This window comes from Helicoverpa armigera, chromosome 11 (assembly GCF_030705265.1).
Source record: "Helicoverpa armigera isolate CAAS_96S chromosome 11, ASM3070526v1, whole genome shotgun sequence".
NCBI classification, from domain to species: domain Eukaryota; kingdom Metazoa; phylum Arthropoda; class Insecta; order Lepidoptera; family Noctuidae; genus Helicoverpa; species Helicoverpa armigera.
In genome coordinates, this window is record NC_087130.1 from 1328404 (window position 1) to 1346563 (window position 18160).

Genomic DNA, 18160 nt, shown 5'->3' on the forward strand with positions numbered 1-18160 from the left:
GCGGCTCTGCCGGTGGCCTCGACGGCTTGACGCCGCAGCACCTTAAGGATCTGACGTGCTCAAGCGCCGGGGAAGCTGGTGAGTCGCTTTTGAAGGAGCTGACAGCCCTTATTAACCTAATGCTCTCCGGCAATGTGAACGGAGCCGTCATCGACGTTTTGTATGGCGCCAATTTATGTGCCCTGCGTAAAAAAGATGGCGGCATCCGTCCCATTGCCGTGGGATGCACATATCGCCGTATCGCAGCCAAGTTTGGCTGTGCCTACTACAAAGAAACCCTGGCCGCCAAATTTCAGCCCTTACAACTAGGTTTTGGCTCGAAGGGGGGTTGTGAGGCTGCGGTACACGCCCTTTCCACGTATGTAAATAGCGGGAAAGGCGAGGTCATCCTTAAGGTTGACATTAGGAACGCCTTTAACTCCGTAAATAGAGATACCTTGTTGACGGAAGTTAAAAATGAAATTCCAAAATTATATAAATTTCTTTGGCAGTGTTATAGACATTCAACTAAATTACTCTATAAAGACAAAGTTCTAGATTCGGCAGTCGGATGTCAACAAGGTGATCCTCTGGGGCCTGCCATTTTCAGCTTGGCTATTAACCCTATTATTCGACAGCTAAATTCTAAATTTAATGTGTGGTACCTCGATGATGGGATCCTAGGAGGCGACGCAGATACTGTAGCTGACGACTTTAGATTTTTAATACAAAAATTCGACTCCATTGGCTTACAACTAAATTTATCAAAATGTGAAATCTTCATCCCTGATAACAACCAACAAGTCTTTTCGAAATTCCAATCCATAGCTCCAAATTTGACAGTACTAGAAAAAAGTTCCCTTCGCCTCTTGGGATCACCTATTCTCGATGAGTCCTTCAACAGTTATATTAACGAGAAAATTCAAAATTTTAATGATGTTTCAGAGAGATTATACAAAATCAGTATACATTCGGCCTTCACTTTGATTCGGTACTGTTGTTTTGGACCAAAATTTACTTATATTCTTCGCTCCTCACATATATGGAAGCACCCACAAGTTTTGGACAAAGTTGACCAAATTATCAGAAGCACCCTCACCTCCATCCTCAATGTGGCCTTGGACGATCGAGCCTGGCAGCAAGCTGCACTCCCAATACGCATGGGAGGTCTCGGCGTCCGCAAAATTTCAAGTGTTAGTTTACCGGCATTCCTCTCCTCGGTTCACAGTACTGATACATTAACCAGAAAGATATTGTCGTCTTCTGCACTGGTTGATGTTGAAGTACCGTGTTTGACCGATGCGCTGGATGCCTGGAAAATGGCTACTCCCAATACGGATTTGCCCGGCAACCGCTGCTCAGAGACAATGGGACGGGCCGCTCTGTAGCACTATACGGAATAATCTATTAAATACGTGTAATAGTGCTGCTGAGCGTGCCCGTTTGTTGGCTGTGGAGAGTGGGAGTCGGGCCTCTGGTTACAGGCGATCCCGTCATCTAGCATAGGCACTATGCTGGATGACACAACGTTCCGCATCGCTACATGCTTACGGTTAGGCGCTCCCTGTGTTGCTCCGCATCGCTGCCATTGCGGTGAAGCCGTCGACAGCCTCGGGCACCATGGTCTGTCGTGCTGCAGAAGTGCTGGTCGTATTGCACGGCATGCCAGCATTAACGACATTATCCGTCGTGCTCTTTCCACCGCCGGCGTGCCAGCCGTGTTAGAGCCTAATGGACTGGTACGTGACGATGGAAAGAGGCCAGATGGTATGACGTTGTTGCCATGGAAGTTGGTAGGCCCTTGGTGTGGGATGCAACGTGCGTCGACACCCTGGCGCCATCGCATCTTCCCTGCACGGCAGGTCATGCTGGTGCGGCTGCTGCTTCTGCAGAGACCAACAAGCGGCGCAAGTATAGTAACCTTATTGGGAACTATACTTTTGAGCCGTTTGGGGTCGAAACGCTCGGACCATGGGGCCCGAGTTCGCGGTTACTTTATAAGGACATCGCGAAAAGGCTTGTCGACGCTTCGCGTGACCAGAGGGCTGGCTTATTCTTCGGACAAAGAATCAGCATTGCCATTCAACGTGGCAATGCAGCCAGTCTTCTGGGCACGTTTCCGGACGACAGTGATGCGGAGGAATACTTCGACGCCTGATCGATGCTCTTTTATATTTTATGTTTTATGTTTATATATATTTTGTATATAGTATTTTATTTTTAGTTTTGTATAAAGATAAGTAGTTTAAGTTTGTATATATGTATAGTGTGTATATTTTAATAAACCATAAATATGGCAATAATGTATGCGCCCACGCAAAGTTCCTAAATATACACATGTTTTATAAATATTAGTGACAAGGACATCTGTATTTGTTGACAAGTATACATATCTACAATTAGGAAAAAATCTTAAAATCCTGACACTCTTGACTGCTATACTCCTGTAAGCTATGCGGTCCTAGTACACGGTGGGCAGTTCCATGGACACTCGTTGATTGGTATATTACTCATCTGATTTATGCGATCCTGGTATTTTGGTTTTGGCCGTGCGGTGTGTGACGCCGTTGAAATCGCGATTTTATTAATAGCGTCTTGCCATATTCGGAAAAAATATAACCAAAATAAATAAAAAAAAAAACATATTACAATATTGTAAAGCTTATCTTGTTGACAGTACTTTTTACAAAATAAAGTACGGATGACCAATTGGGACTAAGCAAAATAAAATATTTTATTGAATGACCAACTGGGACACATTTTTTATGGATGCCAAATCACTAAAATGACGAATCGGGCATAACTCCAAGTTGCTGCCTTGACTGACACCTGATCTCGTGAAGTAGGGTTCAGAAAGCTGTCCGCCACAGTCGACGTACTGACATCTATCTCCCAGATAGCTGGCTAAGAATGACAAAGTATGTGTTGTGCATCCTACGTCAGCTAACCTGGACAGAAGTATGTCATTATCCACTGTATCGAACGCCTTCCTGAAATCGAAGTAGGCAACATCCACTTGCTGTCCAGCGTCCACCGTTGGTACAATCTGTGTCATGAGATCCAGTAGGTTCCCCGTCGTTCCCCGCCCGGGCCGGAATCCATGCTGTGCATCGGATAAAAGAGCACTTATTTGCGGATACAGACTATTGTGGATCGTCGACTCAAATACCTTAGCCGGGGTGCATAAGACCGCTACAGGTCTATAATCGCTAGCCGCTGTACCTCCACTACCCTTAGGTACCGGCACAACCCGAGTCAGTTTCCAACGCTCGGGAAACCTCGCAGAATCAATGCACACATTAAATAAATGTACCAACGGTTCTACTAACACTGCCCTACAGTCATTGAAAATAAACGCCGGGATACCATCGGGCCCCGCTGAGCGTTTTGGCGGCAAGCGCGCGAGCGCGCGGCGCACGTCGGCGGCGCGCATGCGCTCGAGGTGTACCCGCGCGCCCTGCAGCGGCGCCGCGGCGCGCCCCGCGCCCGCGCTCGCCGCCGCCACGCTCAGCGCGGGAGCCTCTGGATTGTACACAGACTCAAAATACCTAGCGAACTCCAAGGCACATTCGTACTGGGATAACTCCTGACCCTCTTTTATTATCTTTCGATTATTTGAGTTCCCTTTTCTGGATCTTATATAGTCCCAAAATGCTCGTGGATCCCTTGCCATGTGTTCTTGAACGCGGTCACGGTACCTATCATGTGCTGCTGCCGTATCTGCTTTTACTTTTGCTCTGTATCTTGAGAATTCCTGATAATCAGTGGGTGACTTAGTTAATTTATACTTTTTATGTAAATGGTATTTGTCTTTAATATTTCTAATAATTTCTTTAGTGTACCACACAGGATAGTTGCGAGTACATCTACTGTTATTGTTTATGCAAGGAACACATTCGTCGAAAATGTTATAAAACTTATCATAAAATAAATTTAAAACTAAGTCCGGTTCTTTTATATGGTACATATCACTCCAATCAACTTCGCTTAATAAATTATATAATTGATTGAAGTCAGCTTTGTTAAAGTTCCATAACTTAGGAGCTATTGACGAATGTCGCTTACGCTGCGATGTGGTTGTCGCGGAGGGCGCGGAGTGGTCGCGGTGCGCGGGGGGCGCGGCGCCGACGCGCACCGCGAGCGGCGGATGGTACGCATCCTCGGGCTGCACAGTGATTCACTCTAAGGCCATAAATCGAAAAATGTCATAGGCTTATCCCCATTAGATCTACTTACTAACTGATTAACAAGTAAAGAAACTTCCAAAAACTCTAAATACCCGTGTCATAAGGTCAACTTATAGACCACTTTTGTGCATCGGAAGTTAGCGCATCTCGAGTCTAATTATCGCAACGTGTGAGACATCAAAACTTAACACTTTGTTTTTGAGTGTCACTATTCCAAATCAAGTGTTTACGTATGGTGATAGTATGGAGGTCCAAGACCAAGGTATGTACTTCTATTATCAACTACTTTTTATTTTTTTTTAATGCGCTTAATATTTTTTTTTATTTTTTATTGAAGGTAGCGTTTTTGTAGATTTGTTTGGTATACTTTGATTTCATTTGGACCTATAACTTTTTGCTGCTCAGTGCTGCACTTGAGGCAAATGTGTTTCGAATAAAGAGGATGTTCTTATAAAACCATATAAGTTTCATCTGCATCTTTCTGCCCCTTCTTGGGTTAAAGGAGTGTCAAAGTATGCATGTCCATAGTATTGAAAAAAACTTTATATTTTAAGTTCAGCTTTCATGTTGTTTTAGGTAAAGCTTTCAAATGTTCTGTTTCGAGGACGACTATTTTTGACATTTGGCACTCTAAAGAGGGTAGTCCAAATGAAAAATGCAACATGTCCTGAATACTTTGACCGAAACATCGTGCCTTTCGGATGACATCATAAATATCAAACTAGAGACTTTAAGTAATAAAATTATGAATGTATGTAAACGAATTTCTCATTATTGGGCAAAATCAAATCGTAGTAGGTCTAAATTTATAGAGAAATATTCAGATTGGCTGAATGTAGTTGAAAATATTGATGTAGAGCGAATTGAGTTACATTTATCTCAGAAGTCTGGCAAAGTTGAACCATCAACTTCTTCATTCAGATCCCTTCCCAACAGGTTTACGAAAGTTACCTGTCAAAAACAAAAGGTGTGCTATCAAAATATGTTCTAGATTTGTTATCTGTTTGTAGTAAATACTTTTGAGCTTGAATGTATTCTGGTTTATTTTGTGTTTTGTGTGTATTTGCAAAAAAGGTTGTTCATGTATTTTTGCTGTTTTATTTTATTCCTTTGGTTGTTTTTAATATAAATAACCATTATTTATATAAATTTTTCATTAAAAGTCGCAGTATGACATGTTTTAGGTTTATCGTCTAAAACAAAATTACTGCGAGTCATTTTTACACCTAAATAGTATGATATTTTTGTTAAATGAATGTGGTTATGTTATAATTTTAATAATTTACACTTATCTTAACATATTTCAACGTGTAAAATAAATTAATTAAAAGTATTTGTGAGTTTCGTATTTATGGCCGCCTTTGTATGGAACGTGAATCACTGTGGGCTGCATGCCCTCGGTTGCCGCGCTTACACACACGTCACTGCGCGCGCTCAACACTAGGTCCAACTGCCTATTATTACAATTAGGTACAGCATTGCACTGAATGAACTCACCAAACGCCATGAAATATTCGAAGTAACTAGTAATATTGCCATTGCACGAAAACATATTAAAATCACCTAATATTAATAAATTTGTTTTGTATTTAACACACAAGTTTTCTAATATATTAAACATTAACATGTATTCCTGCTCATCAGCCTGTGGTGGAATATATACCACACAAAAAGTAAATAAAAAGCGATTTCTTATATAAACAGCAACACAAATTAGTTCAAACTTATAACAATCTATATCAAGGTCACCTGGGATAGCCACGCGTCGCAACTCAAACCGCGGTTTGGCCACTAAAAGCACGCCTCCGTGCTTGCGGCCGTCCGCTCGGTCGCACCGTAGAATTTGGTACCCTGGTAACACGAACTCGGCATTTTGGATAGATTCATTCAGACCAGTTTCAGTTATAGCAAATAGATCTGCTTCCGATGACTCCAGTAGTGACAAAAATTGAGTAGTTTTTGTTCTAAGTCCTCTGACGTTTTGATATAAAATGTTGAAATGGCTACTCGGTTTGAAATGTACTTGGTTTGGTTGAGTGACGAAACCATATCCATTCACTAAATTCAACATTTATCGGCCACACTTCTGGATCGCAAAGCTTATCATAATTACTCCATGCCACTCCCACCCTGAACGAGGCGTAGTCACGCTCATTTTTAGGTTGTAATTTATCGACCTCGATTTCAGAGTCATTTTCTAGTACTTGCTTGATATAGTCCTTTAGATGGTCTTCGGTGGTGCCTTTATCCAATCTCCATACATGTAAATACCTTTTACGTTCCACAGCCTTTAAACAAGTAACAGAGCTGTTACCTCTAATGATCGGGTTACTCCTCCTGTTACGTTTAACTTCTGTCCACTCATCGCTACTAACGCCTACAGTATTCTTATCCGCTGGTTTCTTGGCCACCGCCGCGTAACTCGCGGCCGCGGGTTGCAGCCCCGATAGTGGCGCCTCGCGCCCGCTCTCCCGCTCGCGCTCGCCGGTAACCGACTTGCTGTTACTTGATGATGCCAAGAGGGAAATAGACTTCTCCTGGGGTGTTGTTCCTGGAGCCAGTACGAGTGGTGGTACTTCTTTCTCACAGTTGGTCTCCTTATTTTCATACTTTTCTCTAAGTCTCTCCATTTCCAAGCTTTTAATCTGCTGTTCATAAGAATTACATTTCATATTAGCCTCCTTCAATTCCTGTCTTAATTTACTATTTATAGTACAGCCACGGTGTCTTTAATTTCCTTAATGATATTCATTTCAAAATCACATATTTTAGCCAGGATCACTCCATTGACTTTATTTATTATTTCGTCGGATGTCAACAAGTCCGAAGTATCTTCCTCGGAGACTAGGCTGGGGGTAAGGACAGGACATGCCCCACGAACCGGTGTGTCATCAGTCACTCGTACACGATGGGTAATTTTGGAGCAAGAATCACACTTGAAGGAACGTTGTGCCTGTTTTCGCTTAATCGCCGTCGATCCAATATTTGCACATTTGTAATGGTATATTACTTTGCATCCATTACATTTAATCCATTCTCCCTCCTCAGCTTTACTATCACAAACCACACAATTCATTTTGAACTCAGTAAGAATTTCGCAGTATTATTAATTTGATAGTGCGACAAGGATAGATATAGTAAGTTCCCGCGAGAGGGAGAGAGCGCGCCGCGCAACGCAACGCTTCACGCCACCCGCAAACTGTTTATAGTCACTGCACTTGTTTACGCACATGAAAATGTTAAAAACAGTTAGAAATCCATCACTTCCATCCTATACTCCATACTATATATGTTTAACAACGTATTATGTTCCCTAGAAACACATTTTCACCACTTTATAGTCCTAATTACTATTTTTAAAAATATTAATTCCGTCAGCGAAGCACAGCCGTGTACAGACGCGCGTAATGTTGTTAATTTGTTATGTATTTCATCAACGTAACTAAAGAGGTAAATGTACTTTGTAGTAATAATGCACCTTTTCCAGAACCTATTATTATGAAATACTAGCTTCCGCCCGCGGCCGGATCGAGTTCGGTTAGGTATATCAGTAGGAAAAAACTATCCTATGTTCTTTCTCAAGGTCCACGAGACCCACGAGACCACGTGTCATTAGTGACGTCATATTCATAGTTAAGTAAGAAACTCGTCTAGCAACAAAGATAAACTAATCAAATGGAAAATATTTTCCGTATAGGTTACATGGGTCACGTAGCATGCGCTCTGTGACATCAAATAATACGTCAGTCTATATCTACGTGCCTACTTATCATTCTATAATACTGACTTCGATATAATATGAATGCAAAAGAAACTATATGACTCAGCATTCTCGCCGAAACTACAGAACCGATTTATATGGAATTTTGATTCATTTTTAGTTTCACACTAGCGGATTTTCCGCGCGACGACGAACAATTTACAACTACTAGAACAAACGATGACACCCGAAACCTTGCGACAGGTATTCAAAAAGGAGTTGTCAAAAAATTGTTTGTTGCAGAACTAAAATAACTGAGTGGAAAATCCGCTACGTGAAAGCGTTGTTAGGGATTGTCACTGTTGTCAAAGTTTAATTCCTGGGTTAAAAGTGTGATTCCTATACAAGTATGTAACAAAGAAATCCATCTGTAAGTTATTAAAATGTGTTGCCCGGGTTTTTTACCTATGTATGTAATTAAGTATCCCCCTATACAGGATTATTATAATTAACGAGTCAATAAAGTAAGTCTATTAGAAAAAATAACGAAATTCCTGTATTTTCCTCTCCGATAAATAAGATAATATGAGTCAGATAAAATGTTATTAGATGTAAGAGAAACAAGATTAGTATTATTCTTATCTTGTAGGCTACTGGCTAACAGATAAAACGGTATCTGTGATTTTCTTTTATTGAGAAAACTGAGGTAAAGATGAGATCAGGAAACTGGACTGATTTGAGAATTTATTTTGAGTGTTTGATAGCCTATTTATCGTGGAAGAACACAGGTTACTTTTTATCCAGTAGCACGGAGTAGTTCTTAGGGGATGCGGATAAAAACAATGGCGGAAACTAATGAATATTGTTATTGTAAATGTGAGTTCTTAGCGCATTCAACGTTAAATGGCAAACCTTAGCGTCAGTTAAAAGCTACTTTTAACTAAGTTTCTAAGAAAATGAAAAAATATACTGATAAAATTTATAGTATCAGGTCTCGTGCACAAACTTCAACAAACAATTGTTTTTATTAAATTCTGTTATACTATCCACCCCATGAGAATTGTTTAATAACATAGGAAACAGCAAAAGATACTCAGGAAATTGTTATTATGTACTATAAAACTTAGTACAATATCCGCCATGGCTTTAATAAACCATGCAATAAATATATACAATGATAAAGCGGAATATTGCAAGCACAGCTGGGCTTTCCCATTATTATTTCGAGAGGTTGTTGACAATTACGACAAAAGACGTCAATGTAGTTTTGTCATTCTTTCAATGTAAGGACAGTTACACACTGCGTACTAAGAATGGAAAATCATATAATGAATCAGTCTCAATACTCTCTAGACAGATCTGTAATTACTAAGCATGGAGAACAAAATTACTAGCGGAGACGTCATAACGAAAACGAAGAAAGTAAAGAGCCGAAATTCGGATGTACGGCAGACGAGAAAGGTTACTAACTGCGCCCTTACACGCTTTCTATGGAACCCGATTAATTTTATTAATGAAATCACCAATCAATCAAGACCAATATTTGACAGATTGGTTTTGATTTGTAACCCGAACTCCTCGTTAGTTACTAGTAACCAATCGTTTTCATCGTGATTACCGTAAGTTATCTGACCTACAAGGAGGCTACGTTTCCGAATAGCCGAAACTCATCACTACCTCCTTGAAACTACTCCAACAATGCTTACCTAAGAATTACCACAAAATAAACACTTCCTTTTAAATTCTTCAGTCCGCGTCTATGAGCAAAAAACTATCCATTTTCCTCATGAATGTCTAGCCACATTATAGGAATAGTGCTAGCCATAAAATCTGAGGGTAGTGTCAGTCTGAAAGCCCATTCCGTGCTAGGTATGAAGGTATACCACTCAACTCATAAAATGGTTATAGGTAACTACTCGTAAAGTATTATAGTCATATGGGACCTTCTTTGAAATTTTAAAGATAAAGTACTAGCTGTTTTCCCACGGTTTCACCCGCGTCCCGTGGGAAGTACTATCCGTATCGGGATAAAATGTTGCCTTTGTTAGTCGGGAAGAGTGTAGCTTTTCAATAGTGAAATAATTTTTAAACTCCGTCCAGTAGTTTTGGAGTTAATCTATTACAAACAAACACATATTTTTTTCCTATTTATAATATTAGTATGGAATAAGCAAGAAAGCCTGTATCGCAAGAAATTGTGAATTGTGACCAATAGTTTTTAAGGAGCTAAAGTCCCAGCTGTTTGGTGTGATTATAGAGTCCAGCAACGCTTGGCGCGGTCAGTCCCTGTGGATGGTTGACCATCATTCAACACGAGTAGGATTCTACCAAATCACCGAACTATACCTATTGAGCGAGATCGCTGCTCAATGCGGAAGGTATGAAGATAGACCATTACCTAGTGGTAGGATAATAAACAGACTAATGATAACCCTTTTATATAAAATGTTACTTTACATAAACTAATTACATCAGCCTAATTTTAAGCCCAAAACATCTGCCACCATACATTATAATTAGAGTAGTTCACATAGTTTCACGAATGGTCAAAGTCAGTGAATTAAAAACATTAATAGACACAATATATTCCACCAGTTCCTCATAAAGATGCCAAATAAACGCCCGACCACCGTATCATTCGATTCATGAACCAAACCTCACACAAAAATAAACCTTATGTCTATAGTGACAAGGAACAAAATCATTTTTGTGGTGTGCAGGAAGTTCTTGGTACAATGCCAAACCAGAGTCAAGGTCAATGACCGTTCGTGATACATTAACTGTTTTCTCCTTGGGTGACAATTGTAGGATCGTTGTGAAGCGCCGATGTAATGCATCTGTCATTTGAGTGTCACTATGCTTGATACGCTGGATTGCTGACACGGTGACGTTGCCAAAAGTCTAATTCTGTGTTAGCCGATTTATTTAAAGTGGGGTCTTGTTTCTTGATATTTTAGGGTTCGTGTTTCTGTTTGTAAATAGAAGCGATGTGTATTGTTATACCTATTTGTCAAAATAATCTATTCTTATATTATGAACTGAACAGTTCGTTTGGCTTAACACTCTAATCTTAAGAACTACTGGTGAGGTCTGAAAAAATATTTCAGTATTATATAGCCCATTTATCGATTTTTTTTTTGTAAATGTGCAATGTGTGTACCTATGCACCTAGGACGTCTGTAGATTTCTTCATTTTATTTAATTCGTTTCACCAAAAAGCATTTTCTGTAAATTTTACCGAAAAAGATTAATTGTCACAATATTAGTCCACAATGACTACACATTATATGGTTTATCAGCAAGTGCTAATTTTGGAGGTGCTTTATCGTTTTATTCATTTGTATTGTGGTTTCAAGATTTAATATGCTTCATGTGTTTTCCTTGGCTTCCTTCTGAGAATCAGTAAATGGTCTTTATTTGTTCGATAACAACAACTATGGACATTTATTATCTCTAATTAAAAATATATATTACAAGGGCAATATTTTAAAGTTTTAACTGTAACACTATTGCACACATAGCTTCATATACATTTTAAAACCAGTAATTTTTAAAAGCAAGCTACTACGAGCCGTCACCTCCATTCCGCTCGCTACGAATTTGCTACGAGAATGTGCTACGACAGTTTAATACACTTTCTCTGCTACGAACCGTGCGTAGGAGCATTTCGTTTCAAATTACCCTTGATTCATTTGACACCTATGTCAGATAATGTCAGACTAGACCAGGAAGAGTTGTTTGAATGCAAATGGTCTGATGTATGACTTCCCGTCGTACAAGGGGTCTGGGTGTCAGGATAGGAGGATGCAATTCTGGGATGTATCTCGTCTGGGTTAACAAGGTTTGAATGACTTTTGACTGATAGACCGCTCAACCAAGGCACGGAGGTCGACTAGAATGTAGGTAGGGATTATTGGATTTCTAGATAGCAGTCTGAGGATTGTTCGAATATACAAGTGCGACCTCAAAATATGATATGCAGTTTTGGAAAAAAATGTCTAAATACCTGTTTTGTAATATTTTTATTTTTAGAGTGAGAGATTATGTCCATATAATTGTGTATACATATTTTAACGTTACTTTTGTGGACCCAAAAAATAATATTATCTTTTTCGTGGGCAGTTTTGTAAAATAATATAAAACAAAAATTACTTTGAGAAAATCTTAAGTAAAGCAATAAAGATACATAGTTAAAAAGATAAGCAAGTCTTAATATTATTGCTAATAAAATATTTTCAGTCTGTTCATGCCATCGCATTTATTTGGATACATTAACTACAATTTACAAGGAAAAAGCTAGACATAAATAATAAGTTAGTAATTCGTGCTTAGAATTAATTTAAGTAATTCGTCAAGCTGTTTTGTGTTATGTTTTAAGATTGTAATTTATATTTGAAGGTCGGAATATGAAAATTGTACAGTTAAATAATTTTATGAGTTTTTATTTGTTTACACGTGTAGTACGGTGACTCCTTGTCACAAAAATCATTATTTATGTTAATGCTTTTTTAAATCCTTAGTAATATTATATGCTGTATGCCTGTCCGTCTATATCGCGCTTTGACGACAAATTACTGAACCTGTCCCGAAAATTCACTAGCACTATTTTGTAGGACAAAGGCTTTTCCTGGAATATAGGAGAAACGGCAACAACAGCTAATAAATTCATAATTGACTAATCTTCAATACGGAAAGTTAAATCTGTCCATTTCACTCGGGAATTTACCATTCGTCTGAAAAATCGTAATCAACATTTTTTCTAATGACGATTTCACGTCCTAAACCTTTATCCACAGCATAAAAGTCAAACAGTACAAACTTCTCTAATATCCATTACTACTATTATCAGCTTTCCATAGATACTACCAAACAACCACCACAGAACACAAATAAAGCATTCACCATTCAATTATATACGTGTCCAAACTCCAGAAATTGTACAAACAGATCTTTAGTTGAACAAATTGGATTTGTACAAATTACTGGTCTCTTCAGGATGGGGACCTCCTTGGAATTGGATTTGTCAAACAATGGGTAAGGTCCCACACGTAATAAATTGTTGGGACTTTTGAGTATGAGGTTGTGAAGAGCGCTATGTTGCATTATTTCCGATTATTTATTTGGTGCAGTGATTACAATCGCTTTTGAAAGGACCATTGGTGAAATCTAATGGTGTAGGAATTATTTATTTTTGTTTCTCATGGGAACCGAATTTTTGTCTACCTACTTGATTTTGACACATTCTTGTAGTCACTATATTATTTCGTAAATATTCCCATTTTTTAGCTTCACGTAAAGCGTGGTGATGTATTTTGTAATACCTACATATAACAATATGTAATTATAGAAGTATTATAAGTACGGTACTACCTACGGTTGTATGTATCTTACGTACCAATAGAACTGATGAAAAAAGATGCTGAATATCTAACTCGTGGTTATCTAGTATTAACAGATTCTACAAATTATTCATACTCTAACCCAGTCTGGTGATTACACGCTTACAAAGGTGTAAGTTTAAGAGGACGAATTGGAATTTTTGGCGCCACGGATGTCAATTTTTCTCAGTAAATACAAAACGGATCAAAATACAACTTGGTTACCTGAAAGTTCATGATATAAGCCTTATTTTGTTAGTTGTAGAAACATGATTAGGTAACTTTTATAACAGAGAAAAATATATCAAACATACCTCTTTTTAAAAAGAGATTCACATATTATGGGCAAACGGGACCGATTTAAGCCTCTTAACTTTTTTAGTAGTTGAGTATATACATACTCTTTAAAATGGTAGTAGGAATTTTTATTAAATTATCATTTCTAAATATTAAAATTACAAAACCATTTTGTCGCTTACGACTTTTAGTTATAAGCTAGCGCGCGTATTGTTATCCTCGCCCCGCTCAGACGCTCCGACCCCTTTTGGCGCCTTAGATGCGCGTGCCGGTTATGGAATTATTGTTGACCACTTCCTCGCCTTAATGGGGACCATCGCAAAACCAACAGCTTTTGTTTATCTCACCACGCTTCAAATCACATTATACTGGAGCAATATGTGTGTAATGCTAAAATAGCTATTGATAGTGTTAATTAATTCTCGACGTAATTAGATCGGAACATTGTGCTATGATCATCCTATTAGGATTATAATGGTTACTCTTTTGTGAGATGAAAAATTATGGTAACCGAATTTTGTAGTGTTTTTGATAGAAAAAGGCATGTATTATTTAACGCGGCGACTAAGTAAAACGAATATAGGTTTAAAAAAATAATAGAGTGGGTACCATTTATAATGGGTTGGCAGCTAATAAGGAGTATCATAATAAGTAAAAGGTAGCATATTAAAAAATCTGTTATGAGGTCCGTTTTAATTTAAACTAGCATCAAGTTTTTATTTTGGCAACTGAATTAATATCTAAGCGAAAACTTAATGTTGACAATAAAATAGAAAATGGGCATTCATAAATAATACAAATCAGGTTCTATTTAAAATTGTTTGGGTGAAGAATAAATATAAACTAGCTCATATTATAAATATATTGTGCGACTTTATAATAGCTTTAAATAAACTCTAAAATGGCATGAAGAAAAAATATTTTGCGGCTGTTATTTTCAAAATTACAGGTGAATAGCATGGAAGTAAGCATGCAACATGCAGCAAGCATGACTTCTGTCACGGCCTACCTGCGTCTCAGCTCGCAGGCCGCCTCGCCCCTCCGCGCCTACGCGGTTTTGAATTGCACTCTAGGGTTAGGGCAGACAAGACTACGTGGAGTCGGTTTTGCAGCGATTCCTTTTCGTCACTAACTTACATTTTTTAATACAATGTTTTTTTTTAATTGACGGTTATAAATGGCAATATGCTAAATAAAATGAATCCACATTAAATTCTACCATCTTCATAGTGCGCCAAGTGAGATAATACCACCGCACCTTCGCCGTTTTCATGAAATTATGATAACAAAATATGAATAATTAACTCTTATTCCTTTTTATTGTACTCCTTTTAATATTTAGAGCTATCCACAAGGCGAAGCCTGAAACTGGGTTTTTAGTCAACACGAAATAGTTGGTAATATATAATCTTTGCCACCCAACTAACATTATTAGTCGCCAAGTCATTATAAATAGCTCCTTACCTAATATTTCAATTGACTGGCATAGTTTATTTGCTACCCAAACGCAGCTGCTAGTTTTTCGTTTTTATAACACCCTTAATTTTGAACCTTACATATTATAATAGTCGCGAAAATATTAAATCGCTGGCAAGTTATTTTATTTGTTGCAAACATTTGTCGACTTTTAAGTTATTAGTCACCCGGAAAATAATAAGCCATAGAAAAATAAATTTGAATGAAGTCATATCAGAGTTATCTACATAACAAGATAAATCCCAGCTTCTGGTTTTAAGATAAATGATTAAGTGTAAGAAACATCACATTCCATTGATATTATCAAATCTTAAACTCGAAATCAGTTGTTGAACTGATAAATATTCAAGTGGTTCATACAAGATTGTATTTTTGCTTATTGAATATGTTTTCTAAAAACTTTACAAGTAACGTTGATTATTCTATTCAACGTCGATTGCAGTTTTTCATCTCCGAAACTAAAACGTACGCATTGAAAAATTGAAAAGTCTTTTTGGTTGTTTTGCAAGCATTTAGGTACCATGGACATATATAGATACATAAAGCATATATGTACTACATGTCGAAATTATTGCGATTCAAGTTGTTCAAATCAAGTAATACATATACTTATTCAAAATCGACTCTTGCGATTTCAAAAATAGATAGTTAATTTACTCTAGGACATATATTATGTGCATATAATATAAGCGATGCCATATAAACAAGCTAAGTAGTTGAATCCAAATCAATACCATTTACTTAGGCGAAAGGTCGCAAAAGCATGCTTTATTTTTCTAGGAAAGTTTCTACTTAACTTCCCTTGCATCGATCCGAGTCGTTACAACTGCGAAAGGGTTGCATAAATAAAGATGGAATTAAATGACTTAGGTACCCCCTTACTTATAAAATCTCTAATCACCTTCTAAGCAACATTTTAACTAATCACTACTTAAAGTCTTAAGTAAATGTTAGTTAAGACATCCTTAAGCAACGTTATTAAGTAACAATTTTCTTAAACAGCCCTTAAGTATTACTTATATTTAATTCACGTTTATAAGTAAGGCTGTTAGTTTTTAGTCAAAAGGCGCATATGATTCTAAGTATCTTCACTTCGTTAGTTATAGTTGGAAAAGGCTAGGCAGATGATGAAGAGGTAGTCGAAAGATCAAGTCCTCAACGAGTCTAAATTTTAGTCCTGTTTCTGATTTTCTATATGATTTTTCGTACCTATGTATATGTATCGGTTATTTGAAAATTGATGATTTTGAATCATAAAGATTGTGTGATGATTATTATAGTGAGTCCAAAACTCAGCTCAATTAAAGAAAAAGTTTCAAGATACATGTATGTGAAACCACTTACAAGGAAAAATAGGTGCTACGTTGTTGACTTTCCTTTTCTTAGAAGTCAATACCCAATAACTGTCCCATGTACAGATGATTAGATAAAATAAAAATTGGAAAAAGGCTCTTTGTAATACATACCTTAATAAGAGTATTTCATGAGAAACTGGAAAGACCATATTTTCCCTTAGTTATTAAAGAACTAGTCGACATAAAATACTTGTAAACTGTTCATACACAGTTGCAATAACAAAACGCTTACATACAACCTCTGCACTGAAAGCAACCCCTATATTATCGATCGATGACGTCACAATCTCGATAGGGAAGCGCTATTTCATCTGGAATCACAGGACTCGTTAGTTCAGTGGTCAGAACGCCCTTATGACGAATGTCAAGAGGTGGTCGGAGGTTCGAATCCTTCACGAGTTGGTTGCTTTTTGAATCAGTTTTGATTTTTCTGGTAGATTTTGATGTTTTCTGTATAAAAAAGGGTCTTTAACTTCTGAATTAACCTTCAAAAGGCGGAAAAGACTCTAGATTTCTAACCCTAGCATGACTGATTGAAAACGCAAATCACAAATGGAAAGTCTTTTTTTGACGGAACATATTTTCCATGAATGCCAAACTAATATTGAAGTACCAATGGCATTAATTTATATTTTGAGATAATTACGTATAGTATAGCCTCTTTACCGACTGTCAAGAAGGTTATGTATTTTCCTACTGTTTACTTTTTTTATTTTTACTTATGTATTTCCCTATTGAAATATTTTTATGATTTCAGCAATGCTGCCTTGACTATTATCAGATAAGCAACAATTTGCAAAATGCAAAGTAAAGAGGAGGAAAATGCTTACGGTTCCTACTCTTGCATAGAGATGCTGCGAATGCAAATAGTTTTGCTGCACTTTCATAGATGGCTACCCCGTCGCTTGGCTGGCTTTGCACAATTTGCTTGTAGCATTTTCACGAGATTTTCATAGGTGGCTTTCCTTGCAGTTCAATTAGTTGCACGTATTTATTTTCAAAACAAAAATAGTCAGTTAAAACGATAAAAGTTTCTATCAATTTTCTACGATTTACTCTTGCATTCCGCTCAATCCTACTCAGTGTGAGAGGAGGCCTGTGCCGATAAAAAGGCTGTAACAGTACTCTTGCATTATTGTGACCATATGAAGAAAATACAAGGTGTTGATTTGCATTTGTGCCATAGTTCAGGAGGAGGACATACAATACGTAAATAATCGATTGGAATTACAGTACATGGGAAATAACTAATATGTACTGCTTTTTTTGTCATTGTAATGTCGTGATATTTCCGAAGTAATCCAATTTTATGAATGAAATTTGTGAGTGATCGTTGCGTATGCTTTGTGTTTGAGTTTGTGTGAGGGTGCAGCACGGTTTTAACGCCAGTAACATACGCGCCAAGTTAAAATAAGGCTAGATGACATTTACGGAATTCCGAAAAAAAATTAAAGAAAAAAAATTACGTACCAATTTTTTTATTGATTTGGGTCGAGAATCATTAGCATAATTACCTCCTTGAATATGGCACGGATGCAATTCAACAGCTTGTATAACGTATTGTAGTAACAAAATAGGTATAATTTCTGTGCAATGTTTCAAACCGCGTAAAAAATTAATCATGGCGGCCAGCCGTACATTTTCCCGCGCAATTTGTGCGACAGAATGTTCAAAACATTTTCAAACGGTTCACAGAACTGCCATTAATTAGAAAAGCCATTACTTACAATTTATTTTTATGCATTTATAATCCTAATAATGTAATGAGGGATTCTATGAAACTAGGCA

At 37.6% G+C, this 18160-nt stretch overlaps 1 protein-coding gene across 1 annotated transcript in view; it reads right to left on the reverse strand.

Annotated features, from left to right (window-relative positions):
• The window catches only part of LOC110373694 (adenylate cyclase type 2), a 217996-nt gene that overhangs the window by 169382 nt on the left and 30454 nt on the right, over nt 1–18160 (reverse strand). The window lies entirely within an intron of this gene.